This window comes from Bombina bombina, chromosome 5 (assembly GCF_027579735.1).
Source record: "Bombina bombina isolate aBomBom1 chromosome 5, aBomBom1.pri, whole genome shotgun sequence".
Taxonomy (NCBI): domain Eukaryota; kingdom Metazoa; phylum Chordata; class Amphibia; order Anura; family Bombinatoridae; genus Bombina; species Bombina bombina.
The window spans coordinates 1022352477-1022365540 of NC_069503.1; the positions used below are offsets into that span (position 1 = coordinate 1022352477).

Sequence of the window (13064 nt, forward strand, 5' to 3'; positions counted from 1 at the left end):
ATGCTTAATCTATTAGAGTTTTTGTTTACTTTTGTTTTAATGTAAAAAATATATTGGATTGTGATATTATTTCATTACAAAAGTGGAGTTGGTCAGCAAATTTGTTTTGTCCTCAAAAACTGCCTTTGACCCTTTCCAGCCTCCTACCATTCATGCTTCTGTTATTTATTCATGTACAAGCTCTGCATTAGCTGCAGACTTCCATTAAATTATACATGAAAAAGCAGCAATAATAACATTAAAAATAGTTTTTGCTGCTGACATTTATTTATATATTTATAAACATGAAAGAGTAAATAGTTGATTGTAAAACCCCTAGACAAATGTCAGAGCAATGTAATGATTCTTATGCACTCACATATCCTTTTTCCCCCGCTATAATATTCAGCGTGTTAGCAGAAGAGAGGGCATTGAGCAGGTATCTGGCATTTTGTGACAATACCACATTGTTTGGATTATTATGCACAAGAAATATCTTATAATATAAGCCAAACTTCTATTTTTCCCATCGACCAACTTAAAATATTAAAAATAGCTCACAACATTTCTGCAGGGAGCTCACCTTCTTCAAGAGCATTCAAGGAGTGAATAAAATAAAACACCATAGCTTCTTAATTATATATCCCCTAGAGGTAACCCAACTAACCATTAATAAAAAAAAAACCAAGAAAATAAAAATCTTACTGTACATTTTAGCTAGTTAATAACACACATGCACACACGTATAAACAATTAGCGATTTTATATAAATTATAGTCTTATCATTTCATAGAAGTAAACACAAGTTACCTTATGGAAAGAATATGGAATGTAGTAATTTAAAATTCCAAATATAAGAGAAGCTCAAAATGAATAAATGTGTATTTGAGCCCCTCCAGATAACAAGTCATAAAAAATAGTTAGTTGGTTATTACTCTTATAATCAAATTATGAAAAATCCTTCATAAATGGATCTTTCTTAAAATCAGTGCTGACTTATCCGTTAGGACACAATATGCACAATATCTAGGACCCATGATGCTTTTAAGAAAAAAGTTTTCAGTCAATGAAAACATTTTATTTCTCTTGTAAGGTGTATCCAGTCCACGTATCATCCATTACTTGTGGGATATTCTCCTTCCCAACAGGAAGTTGCAAGAGGATCACCCACAGCAGAGCTGCTATATAGCTCCTCCCCTAACTGCCATATCCAGTCATTCTCTTGCAACTCTCAACAAGCATGGAGGTAGTAAGAGGAAAGTGGTGAAATGTAGCTGTTATCTTGCTTCAATCAAAAGTTTGTTATTTTTAAATGGTACCGGAGTTGTACTATTTTGTCCCAGGCAGGAAAATAGAAGAATCTGCCTGTGATTTCTATGATCTTAGCAGGTTGTAACTACGATCCATTGCTGTTCTCACTCATGACTGAAGAGAGAGGTAACTTCAGCGGGGGAATGGCGTGCAGGTTATCCTGCTATGAGGTATGTGCAGTTAAGATTTTTTCTAGAAGATGTGAATGCTAGAAAATGCTGCTGATACCAAATTTATGTAAGGTAAGCCTGAATACAGTGATTTAATAGCGACTGGTATCATGCTTACTTTCTGAGGTAATACTCTTTTATATTTACAATATAAAATGTTTGCTGGCATGTTTAAACGTTTTTATATATACTTTGGTGATAAAACTTTATTGGGGCCTAGTTTTTTCCACATGGCTGGCTTAAATTTGCCTAGAAACAGTTTCCTGAGGCTTTCCACTTTGTTACTATGAGTGTGAGGGGCCTAATTTAGCACTTTTTTGCGTAGAAACTTTTACAGACTGAGACATCCAGCTTCCTCCAGGAGTCCCCTGAATGCTATAGGACATCTCTAAAGGGCTCTTAGGCTTTCCAAAATCGTTTGTTGGGGAAGGTAGGCCCACAGCAAGGCTGTGGCAGTTGGTGTGACTGTTAAAAAACGTTTATATCGTTTTTTTGTATCTGTTTTTTGAACTAAGGGGTTAATCATCCATTTGCAAGTGGGTGCAATGCTCTGTTAGCTTATTATACACACTGTAAAAATTTCGTTTGATTTACTGCCTTTTTTCACTGTTTTTCAAATTCTGACAAAATTTGTTTCTCTTAAAGGCACAGTACCGTTTCTTATATTTGCTTGTTAACTTGATTTAAAGTGTTTTCCAAGCTTGCTAGTCTCATTGCATGTCTGTAGAAACATGTCTGACATAAAGGAAACTCCTTGTTCATTATGTTTAAAAGCCATGGTGGAACCCCCTCTTAGAATGTGTACCAAATGTACTGATTTCACTTTAAGCAATAAAGATCATATTCTGTCTTTAAAAAATTTATCACCAGAGGAATCTGACGAGGGGGAAGTTATGCCGACAGATCCTTTGACTCCCGCTCAAGGGACTCACGCTCAAATGGCGGCCAAGTACATCCAGGGCGCCCATAGCGTTTACTTTACAAGACATGGCGGCAGTCATGGATAATACACTACCACAACACAAATACAGTGGCACCACACCGGCAACCTTTTCTATATTATATTAGCTAACATAAACCATGTTTATGTCTAAATATTTACTGTAGCAGAAAAGTTGGTGCTGTGCAGTGTGTAATATACTAGACAGAAAAGAGGGAGAGACCTCTCTAAAGACTGCACATATAGCACTCTGAGCCTGGACTAGAAGTGGAGTTGTTGGGAAAATTAAAATGTAACTTTTATTAAATATATTAAAATAAAACACTCAAGTTAAAAACAACCAAAGAAATGTGGGCCTATTCCTTGATCTTCAATAAGCCTTTGATACGTCAAAAGTATTAGAAGGAAATTGTGTAGGTAGGAAGCTTTATTTAAGACCACTATTAGAGGAATCAATAGTTGGTAGAGACAATCAGTATTATGATATCAAGCACTAAATATACTATAATAGTGTAAAGTACTTAATAAGCATTAGAGTCTTCATATATTGGGGATATAATATCCCTCTGTGTCAAGCTCTGAAAAAATTCTAATAAGAGTAAATGTACTAGTTAGAAAGTTGGTCTTATCATTTATTCAGGGCAATGTGATATATGAGTACCCAACTATGTTACTGTCTAGTTATAGATATATTTATGCCTGCTGGATAGTAGGCTATCCTATATCAAAAGTTTATCAATCAAAGATCTTGTTCTTAATGTAATATTATTGTTGGGATTAGTTATAACATTGATGACACTCAGTAAGAGTAATGTTGATAATTGTGTGGTATCACTTGTTTTGTGCATATAACTTCACATTTATATTGCACTTGGATTAGTACTAGATAATATGGGTTTCAAAGTGTTTTGAGTTACACATGACACCTTGTGAGTGTTTTAATACACGTTTTTACCTCTGTGATATCACTTTATTTGTGCATGTGATATCCCATAGTACTAAAGTTGATACTGAATACTGTAGATTTCGAAGTATTTCAATTGCACACAGCCCTTTGTGAGTGTTTTTATACGTTTAATGTGACTTTGTGATATCACAATATTTGTGCAAATAACATCCCATTCCTATTATGTTATAATTAATACTATATAGTATAGATTTCAGAGCATTCAAATTACATGTACCACCTTGTGACTGTTTTTATACAGTTTGTAACTCTTATTTAATAAATTGAGTTAATAAAATTGCTAGTTGTTTAATGTAGTTATACAGATAAAGTTTATTTCACTATTAAATATATGTGAAATACTCCCATAGGAGACAGGTTTATTGCAGAGTACCATCAAGTGGATTTTCAAATAGCCAATCAAATGGTTTTGAGTTTAAGCGTGCACATGCAAATTGCACTAGTGTAGTGGATTATGTTAACCAAACACCTATGCCGGTATATATCCGGTCTATGTATGAGGTTATAAAATTATTTCAACTTTCTAGAACCACTCGTTATATTTCTGTTAGGTAGTCAGTAATGCTGTCAATCCTATTTGCTCTTTGTAGCAATAGTAAAAGAATTGTTTTTGATAACAACAAAGTTAGAGGTACAATAGCAATTTAAATAATCGTATGCGCTACTTATAAGTTAAGGTTGGTATCAAACATACCCCTTAAAAATAGTGCCTATATTCAGCTCTGAGTAGGTAGCCACTATTAGATAAAGCTCTTTGCTAATAGTGTGTGACGAGTCACAATATGTTTGGTCTAAGTTAGCGATAGCTAATTGTATAGTCAAGTAAGACTAATAATAGTATTCTTTATTAAGTCCGATAATTATGTTCAGTCTAATCCTGCCTATACAGGCCCACAAATCTAGGTAGAATTTAAAAAATTAATAGAGCTCCCCTAAGCTCTATAACCCCCTCACATTAAACGTATAAAAACACTCACAAAGGGTTGTGTGCAATTGAAATACTTCGAAATCTACACTATTCAGTATCAACTTTAGTACTATGGGATATCACATGCACAAATAAAGTGATATCACAGAGGTAAAAAAGTGTATTAAAACACTCACAAGGTGTCATGTGTAACTCAAAATACTTTGAAACCCATATTATCTAGTACTAATCCAAGTGCAACATAAATGTGAAGTTATATGCACAAAACAAGTGATACCACACAATTATCAACATTACTCTTACTGAGTGTCATCAATGTTATAACTAATCCCAACAATAATATTACATTAAGACCAAGATCTTTGATTGATAAACTTTTGATATAGGATAGCCCACTATCCAGCAGGCATAAATATATCTATAACTAGACAGTAACATAGTTGGGTACTCATATATCACATTGCCCTGAATAAATGATAAGACCAACTTTCTAACTAGTACATTTACTCTTATTAGAATTTTTTCAGAGATTGACACAGAGGGATATTATGTACCCAATATATGAAGACTCTAATGCTTATTAAGTACTTTACACTATTATAGTATATTTAGTGCTTGATATCTTAATACTGATTGTCTCTACCAACTATTGATTCCTCTAATAGGGGTCTTAGATATAGCTTCCTACCTACACAATTTCCTTCTAATACTTTTGACATATCAAAGGCTTACTGAAGATCAAGGAATAGGCCCACATTTCTTTGGTTGTTTTTAACTTGAGTGTTTTATTTTAATATATCTAATAAAAGTTACATTTTAATTTTCCCAACAACTCCACTTCTAGTCCAGGCTCAGAGTGCTATATGTGCAGTCTTTAGAGAGGTCTCTCCCTCTTTTCTGTCTATGGATAATACACTGTCAGCGGTATTAGCCAGACTACCTGAATTTAGAGGAAAGCGAGATAGCTCTGGAGTTAGACGAAATACAGAGCATACTGACGCTTTAAGAGCTATATCTGATACTGCCTCACAATATGCAGAAGCTGAAGAAGGAGAGCTTCTTTCTGTGGGTGATGTTTCTGACTCAGGGAAGATGATGCAACCTGATTTTGATATTTCTACATTTAAATTTAAGCTTGAACACCTCCGCGTGTTACTCAGGGAGGTTTTAGCTGCTCTGAATGACTGTGATACAATTGCAGTGCCAGAGAAATTATGTAAACTAGATAAATACTATGCAGTGCCGGTGTGCACTGATGTTTTTCCAATACCTAAAAGGTTTACAGAAATTATTACTAAGGAATGGGATAGACCAGGTGTGCCGTTCTCTCCCCCTCCTATTTTTAGAAAAATGTTTCCAATAGACGCCACCACACGGGACTTATGGCAGACGGTTCCTAAGGTGGAGGGAGCAGTTTCTACTCTAGCAAAGCGTACTACTATCCCTGTCGAGGACAGTTGTGCTTTCTTAGATCCAATGGATAAAAAGTTAGAGGGTTACCTTAAGAAAATGTTTATTCAACAAGGTTTTATCCTACAGCCCCTTGCATGCATTGCTCCTGTCACTGCTGCTGCAGCGTTCTGGTTTGAGTCTCTGGAAGAGGCTTTACAGGTAGCGACTTCATTGGATGACATACTTGACAAGCTTAGAGCACTTAAGCTAGCCAATTCTTTTGTTTCTGATGCCATTGTTCATTTGACTAAACTAACGGCTAAGAATTCTGGTTTTGCTATCCAGGCGCGCAGAGTGCTATGGCTTAAATCATGGTCAGCTGACGTTACTTCAAAGTCTAAGCTGCTTAACATTCCCTTCAAGGGGCAGACCCTATTAGGGGCTGGTTTGAAGGAGATTATTGCTGATATCACTGGAAGAAAAGGTCATGCCCTTCCTCAGGATAGGTCCAAATCAAGGGCCAAACAGTCTAATTTTCGTGCCTTTTGAAACTTCAAGGCAAGTGCGGCATCAACTTCCTCTAATGCAAAACAAGAGGGAACTTTTGCTCAGTCCAAGACGGTCTGGAGACCTAACCAGGCCTGGAACAAAGGTAAGCAGGCCAAAAAGTCTGCTGCTGCCTCTAAGACAACATAAAGGAACGGCCCCCTCTCCGGTAACGGATCTAGTAGGGACAGACTTTCGCTCTTCGCCCAGGCGTGGGCAAGAGATGTCCAGGATCCCTGGGCATTGGAAATTATATCCCAGGGATATCTTCTGGACTTCAAGGCTTCCCCCCCAAAAGGGAGATTTCACTTTTCACAATTATCTGCAAACCAGATAAAGAGAGAGACATTCTTACACTGTGTACAAGACCTCCTAGTTATGGGAGTGATCCATCCAGTTCCAAAGGAGGAACAGGGACAGGGATTTTATTCAAATCTGTTTGTGGTTCCCAAAAAAGAGGGAACCTTCAGACCAATTTTGGATCTAAAGATCTTAAACAAATTCCATCATTCAAGATGGAGACTATTCGTACCATCCTACCTATGATCCAGGAGGGTCAATACATGACTACAGTGGATTAAAGGATGCTTATCTTCACATTCTGATACACAAAGATCATCATCGGTTTCTCAGGTTTGCCTTCCTAGACAGGCATTACCAGTTTGTAGCTCTTCCCTTTGGGTTAGCTACAGCCCCAAGAATTTTTACGAAGGTTTTGGGGTCGCTTCTGGCGGTCCCAAGGCCGCGGGGCATAGCAGTGGCCCCTTATTTAGACGACATCCTGATTCAGGTGTCAAACTTCCAAATTGCCAAGTCTCATACGGACATAGTGTTGGCATTTCTGAGGTCGCATGGGTGGAAGGTGAACGAGGAAAAGAGTTCTCTATCCCCCCTCACAAGAGTTTCCTTCCTAGGGACTCTGATAGATTCTGTAGAAATGAAAATTTACCTGACGGAGTCCAGGTTATCAAAACTTCTAAATTCCTGCCGTGTTCTTTATTCCATTCCTCGCCCTTCGGTGGCTCAGTGAATGGAAGTAATCGGCTTAATGGTAGTGGCAATGGACATAGTGCCGTTTGCACGCCTACATCTCAGACCGCTGCAACTCTGCATGCTCAGTCAGTGGAATGGGGATTACACAGATTTGTCCCCTCTACTAAATCTGGATCAAGAGACCAGGGATTCTCTTCTCTGGTGGCTATCTCGGGTCCATCTGTCCAAAGGTATGACCTTTCGCGACATTCAATGCTCTTCAGGCTTGGCCTCAGTTAGCAACTCTGAGGTTCATCAGATTTCAGTCCGACAACATCACGACGAACAAGGAGTTCCCTAGCGATATTAGAAGTCTCAAAGATAATTCGCTGGGCAGAGATTCACTCTTGCCACCTATCAGCTATCCATATCCCAGGTGTAGAGAACTGAGAGGCGGATTTTCTAAGTCGTCAGACTTTTCATCCGGGGGAGTGGGAACTCCATCCGGAGGTGTTTGCACAATTGATTCATCGTTGGGGCAAACCAGAACTGGATCTCATGGTGTCTCGCCAGAACGCCAAGCTTCCTTGTTACGGATCCAGGTCCAGGGACCCCAAGGCAACGCTGATAGATGCTCTAGCAGCGCCTTGGTCCTTCAACCTGGCTTATGTGTTTCCACCGTTTCCTCTGCTCCCTCGTCTGATTGTCAAAATCAAGCAGTAGAGAGCATCAGTGATCTTGATAGCGCCACGCAGGACTTGGTATGCAGATCTGGCGGACATGTCATCCTTTCCACCATGGACTCTGCCGCTGAGACAGGACCTTCTATTTCAAGGTCCTTTCAACCATCCAAATCTAATTTCTCTGAGGCTGACTGCCTGGAGATTGAACGCTTGATTTTATCAAAGTGTGGTTTCTCCGAGTCAGTCATTGATACCTTAATTCAGGCACGAAAGCCTGTCACCAGGAAGATCTATCATAAGATATGGTGTAAATATCTTTATTGGTGTCAATCCAAGGGCTACTCATGGAGTAAGGTCAGGATTCCCAGGATATTATCTTTTCTCCAAGAAGGATTGGAGAAAGGATTGTCAGCTAGTTCCTTAAAGGGACAGATTCTGCACTATCTATTCTTTTGCACAAGCGTCTGGCGGATGTCCCAGACGTTCAGGCATTTTGTCAGGCTTTAGTTAGAATCAAGCCTGTGTTTAAACCTGTTGATCCACCTTGGAGCTTAAATTTGGTTCTTAACGTTCTTCAGGGGGTTCCGTTTGAACCTCTTCATTCCATAGAAATCAAACTTTTATCTTGGAAAGTTCTTTTTTTGGTAGCTATTTCCTTGGCTCGTAGAGTTTCCGAGTTATCTGCCTTACAATGTGATTCTCCTTATCTGATCTTCCATGCCGATAAGGTAGTTCTGCGTACCAAACCTGGGTTTTTACCTAATGTGGTATCTAATAATAATAATATCAATCAAGAGATTGTTGTTCCGTCTTTGTGTCCTAACCCTTCTTCAAAGAAGAAACGTCTATTACACAATCTGGACGTGGTTCGTGCTTTAAAGTTTTACTTACAAGCTACTAAAGATTTTCGTCAAACATCTGCTTTGTTTGTTGTCTACTCTGGACAGAGGAGAGGTCAAAAGGCTTTGCCAACCTCTTTCTTTTTGGCTAAGAAGCATAATCCGCTTAGCCTATGAGACTGCTGGCCAGCAGCCTCCAGAAAGGATTACAGCTCATTTTACTAGAGCTGTGGCTTCCACATGGGCCTTTAAAAATGACTTGGTCTTCGCTTCATACTTTTTCAAAATTCTACAAATTTGATACTTTTGCTTCTTTTTGTGAGAGAGGTTTTACAGGCAGTGGTCCCTTCCATTTAAGTACCTGCCTTGTCCCTCCCTTCATCCGTGTACTTTAGCTTTGGAATTGGTATCCCACAAGTAATGGATGATACGTGGACTGGATACACCTTACAAGAGAAAACATAATTTCTCCAACATAGGTGTGTCCGGTCCACGGCGTCATCCTTACTTGTGGGATATTCTCTTCCCCAACAGGAAATGGCAAAGAGCCCAGCAAAGCTGGTCACATGATCCCTCCTAGGCTCCGCCTACCCCAGTCATTCTCTTTGCCGTTGTACAGGCAACATCTCCACGGAGATGGCTTAGAGTTTTTTAGTGTTTAACTGTAGTTTTTCATTATTCAATCAAGAGTTTGTTATTTTAAAATAGTGCTGGTACGTACTATTTACTCAGAAACAGAAAAGAGATGAAGAATTCTGTTTGTATGAGGAAAATGATTTTAGCAACCGTAACTAAAATCCATGGCTGTTCCACACAGGACTGTTGAGAGCAATTAACTTCAGTTGGGGGAACAGTTTGCAGTCTCTTGCTGCTTGAGGTATGACACATTCTAACAAGACGATGTAATGCTGGAAGCTGTCATTTTCCCTATGGGATCCGGTAAGCCATGTTTATTACGATTGTAAATAAGGGCTTCACAAGGGCTTATTTAAACTGTAGACTTTTTTTGGGCTAAATCGATTGATATTAACACTTATTTAGCCTTGAGGAATCATTTATTCTGGGTATTTTGATTTAATAATATCGGCAGGCACTGTTTTCGACACCTTATTCTTTAGGGGCTTTCCCAAAGCATAGGCAGAGTCTCATTTTCGCGCCGGTGTTGCGCACTTGTTTTTGAGAGGCATGGCATGCAGTCGCATGTGAGAGGAGCTCTGATACTTATAAAAGACTTCTGAAGGCGTCATTTGGTATCGTATTCCCCTTTGGGTTTGGTTGGGTCTCAGCAAAGCAGATACCAGGGACTGTAAAGGGGTTTAAAGCTTAAAACGGCTCCGGTTCCGTTATTTTAAGGGTTAAAGCTTCCAAAATTGGTGTGCAATATTTTCAAGGCTTTAAGACGCTGTGGTGAAAATTTGGTGAATTTTGAACAATTCCTTCATGTTTTTTCGCAATTGCAGTAATAAAGTGTGTTCAGTTTAAAATTTAAAGTGACAGTAACGGTTTTATTTTAAAACGTTTTTTGTACTTTCTGATCAAGTTTATGCCTGTTTAACATGTCTGAACTACCAGATAGACTGTGTTCTGAATGTGGGGAAGCCAGAATTCCTATTCATTTAAATAAATGTGATTTATGTGATAATGACAATGATGCCCAAGATGATTCCTCAAGTGAGGGGAGTAAGCATGGTACTGCATCATTCCCTCCTTCGTCTACACGAGTCTTGCCCACTCAGGAGGCCCCTAGTACATCTAGCGCGCCAATACTCCTTACTATGCAACAATTAACGGCTGTAATGGATAATTCTGTCAAAAACATTTTAGCCAAAATGAACCCTTGTCAGCGTAAGCGTGGCTGCTCTGTTTTAGTTACTGAAGAGCATGACGACGCTGATATTAATATCTCTGAAGGGCCCCTAACCCAATCTGAGGGGGCCAGGGAGGTTTTGTCTGAGGGAGAAATTACTGATTTAGGGAACATTTCTCAGCAGGCTGAATCTGATGTGATTACATTTAAATTTAAATTGGAACATCTCCGCATTTTGCTTAAGGAGGTATTATCCACTCTGGATGATTGTGAAAATTTAGTCATCCCAGAGAAACTATGTAAAATGGACAAGTTCCTAGAGGTGCCGGGGCTCCCAGAAGCTTTTCCTATACCCAAGCGGGTGGCGGACATTGTTAATAAAGAATGGGAAAGGCCCGGTATTCCTTTCGTCCCTCCCCCCATATTTAAAAAATTGTTTCCTATGGTCGACCCCAGAAAGGACTTATGGCAGTCAGTCCCCAAGGTCGAGGGAGCGGTTTCTACTTTAAACAAACGCACCACTATTCCCATAGAGGATAGTTGTGCTTTCAAAGATCCTATGGATAAAAAATTAGAAGGTTTGCTTAAAAAGATGTTTGTTCAGCAGGGTTACCTTCTACAACCCATTTCATGCATTGTCCCTGTCACTACAGCCGCATATTTCTGGTTTGATGAACTGCTTAAGGTGCTCGATAGTGACTCTCCTCCTTATGAGGAGATTATGGACAGAATCAATGCTCTCAAATTGGCTAATTCTTTCACTCTAGACGCCTCTTTGCAATTGGCTAAGTTAGCGGCTAAGAACTCTGGGTTTGCTATTGTGGCGCGCAGAGCGCTTTGGTTGAAATCTTGGTCGGCTGATGCGTCTTCCAAGAACAAGCTACTAAACATTCCTTTCAAGGGGAAAACGCTGTTTGGTCCTGACTTGAAAGAGATTATCTCTGATATCACTGGGGGTAAGGGCCACGCCCTTCCTCAGGATCGGCCCTTCAAGGCAAAAAATAGACCTAATTTTCGTCCCTTTCGTAAAAACGGACCAGCCCAAGGTGTTACGTCCTCTAAGCAAGAGGGTAATACTTCTCAGGCCAAGCCAGCTTGGAGACCAATGCAAGGCTGGAACAAGGGAAAGCAGGCCAAGAAACCTGCCACTGCTACCAAGACAGCATGAAATATTGGCCCCCGATCCGGGACCGGATCTGGTGGGGGGCAGACTCTCTCTCTTCGCTCAGGCTTGGGCAAGAGATGTTCTGGATCCTTGGGCGCTAGAAATAGTCTCCCAGGGTTATCTTCTGGAATTCAAGGGACTTCCCCCAAGGGGGAGGTTCCACAAGTCGCAGTTGTCTTCAGACCACATAAAAAGACAGGCGTTCTTACATTGTGTAGAAGACCTGTTAAAAATGGGAGTGATTCATCCTGTTCCATTAAGAGAACAAGGGATGGGGTTCTACTCCAATCTGTTCATAGTTCCCAAAAAAGAGGGAACGTTCAGACCAATCCTAGATCTCAAGATCTTAAACAAATTTCTCAAGGTCCCATCGTTCAAGATGGAAACCATTCGAACTATCCTTCCTTCCATCCAGGAAGGTCAATTTATGACCACGGTGGATTTAAAGGATGCGTATCTACATATTCCTATCCACAAGGAACATCATCGGTTCCTAAGGTTTGCATTCCTGGACAAACATTACCAGTTCGTGGCGCTTCCTTTCGGATTAGCCACTGCTCCAAGGATTTTCACAAAGGTACTAGGGTCCCTTCTAGCGGTGCTAAGACCAAGGGGCATTGCAGTAGTACCTTACCTGGACGACATTCTGATTCAAGCGTCGTCCCTTCCTCAAGCAAAGGCTCACACGGACATTGTCCTGGCCTTTCTCAGATCTCACGGCTGGAAAGTGAACGTGGAAAAGAGTTCTCTATCCCCGTCAACAAGGGTTCCCTTCTTGGGAACAATTATAGACTCCTTAGAAATGAGGATCTTTCTAACAGAGGCCAGAAAAACAAAGCTTCTGGACTCTTGTCGGATACTTCATTCCGTTCCTCTTCCTTCCATAGCTCAGTGCATGGAAGTGATCGGGTTGATGGTGGCGGCGATGGACATAGTTCCTTTTGCGCGCATTCATCTAAGACCATTACAACTGTGCATGCTCAGTCAGTGGAATGGGGACTATACAGACTTGTCTCCGAAGATACAAGTAAATCAGAGGACCAGAGACTCACTCCGTTGGTGGCTGTCCCTGGACAATCTGTCTCAAGGGATGATGTTCCACAGACCAGAGTGGGTCATTGTCACGACCGACGCCAGTCTGATAGGCTGGGGCGCGGTCTGGGGATCCCTGAAAGCTCAGGGTCTTTGGTCTCGGGAAGAATCTCTTCTACCGATAAATATTCTGGAACTGAGAGCGATATTCAATGCGCTCCAGGCCTGGCCCCAGCTTGCGAGGACCAGGTTCATACGGTTTCAATCAGACAACATGACGACTGTTGCGTACATCAACCATCAGGGGGGAACAGGGAGTTCCCTAGCGATGGA

The 13064-nt window shown here is 40.3% G+C and overlaps 1 protein-coding gene across 2 annotated transcripts in view; it reads left to right on the plus strand.

Annotated features, from left to right (window-relative positions):
* Positions 1 to 13064, plus strand: part of OXR1 (oxidation resistance 1) — a 420839-nt gene that overhangs the window by 62799 nt on the left and 344976 nt on the right. The gene's annotated exons all lie outside the window — the stretch shown is intronic.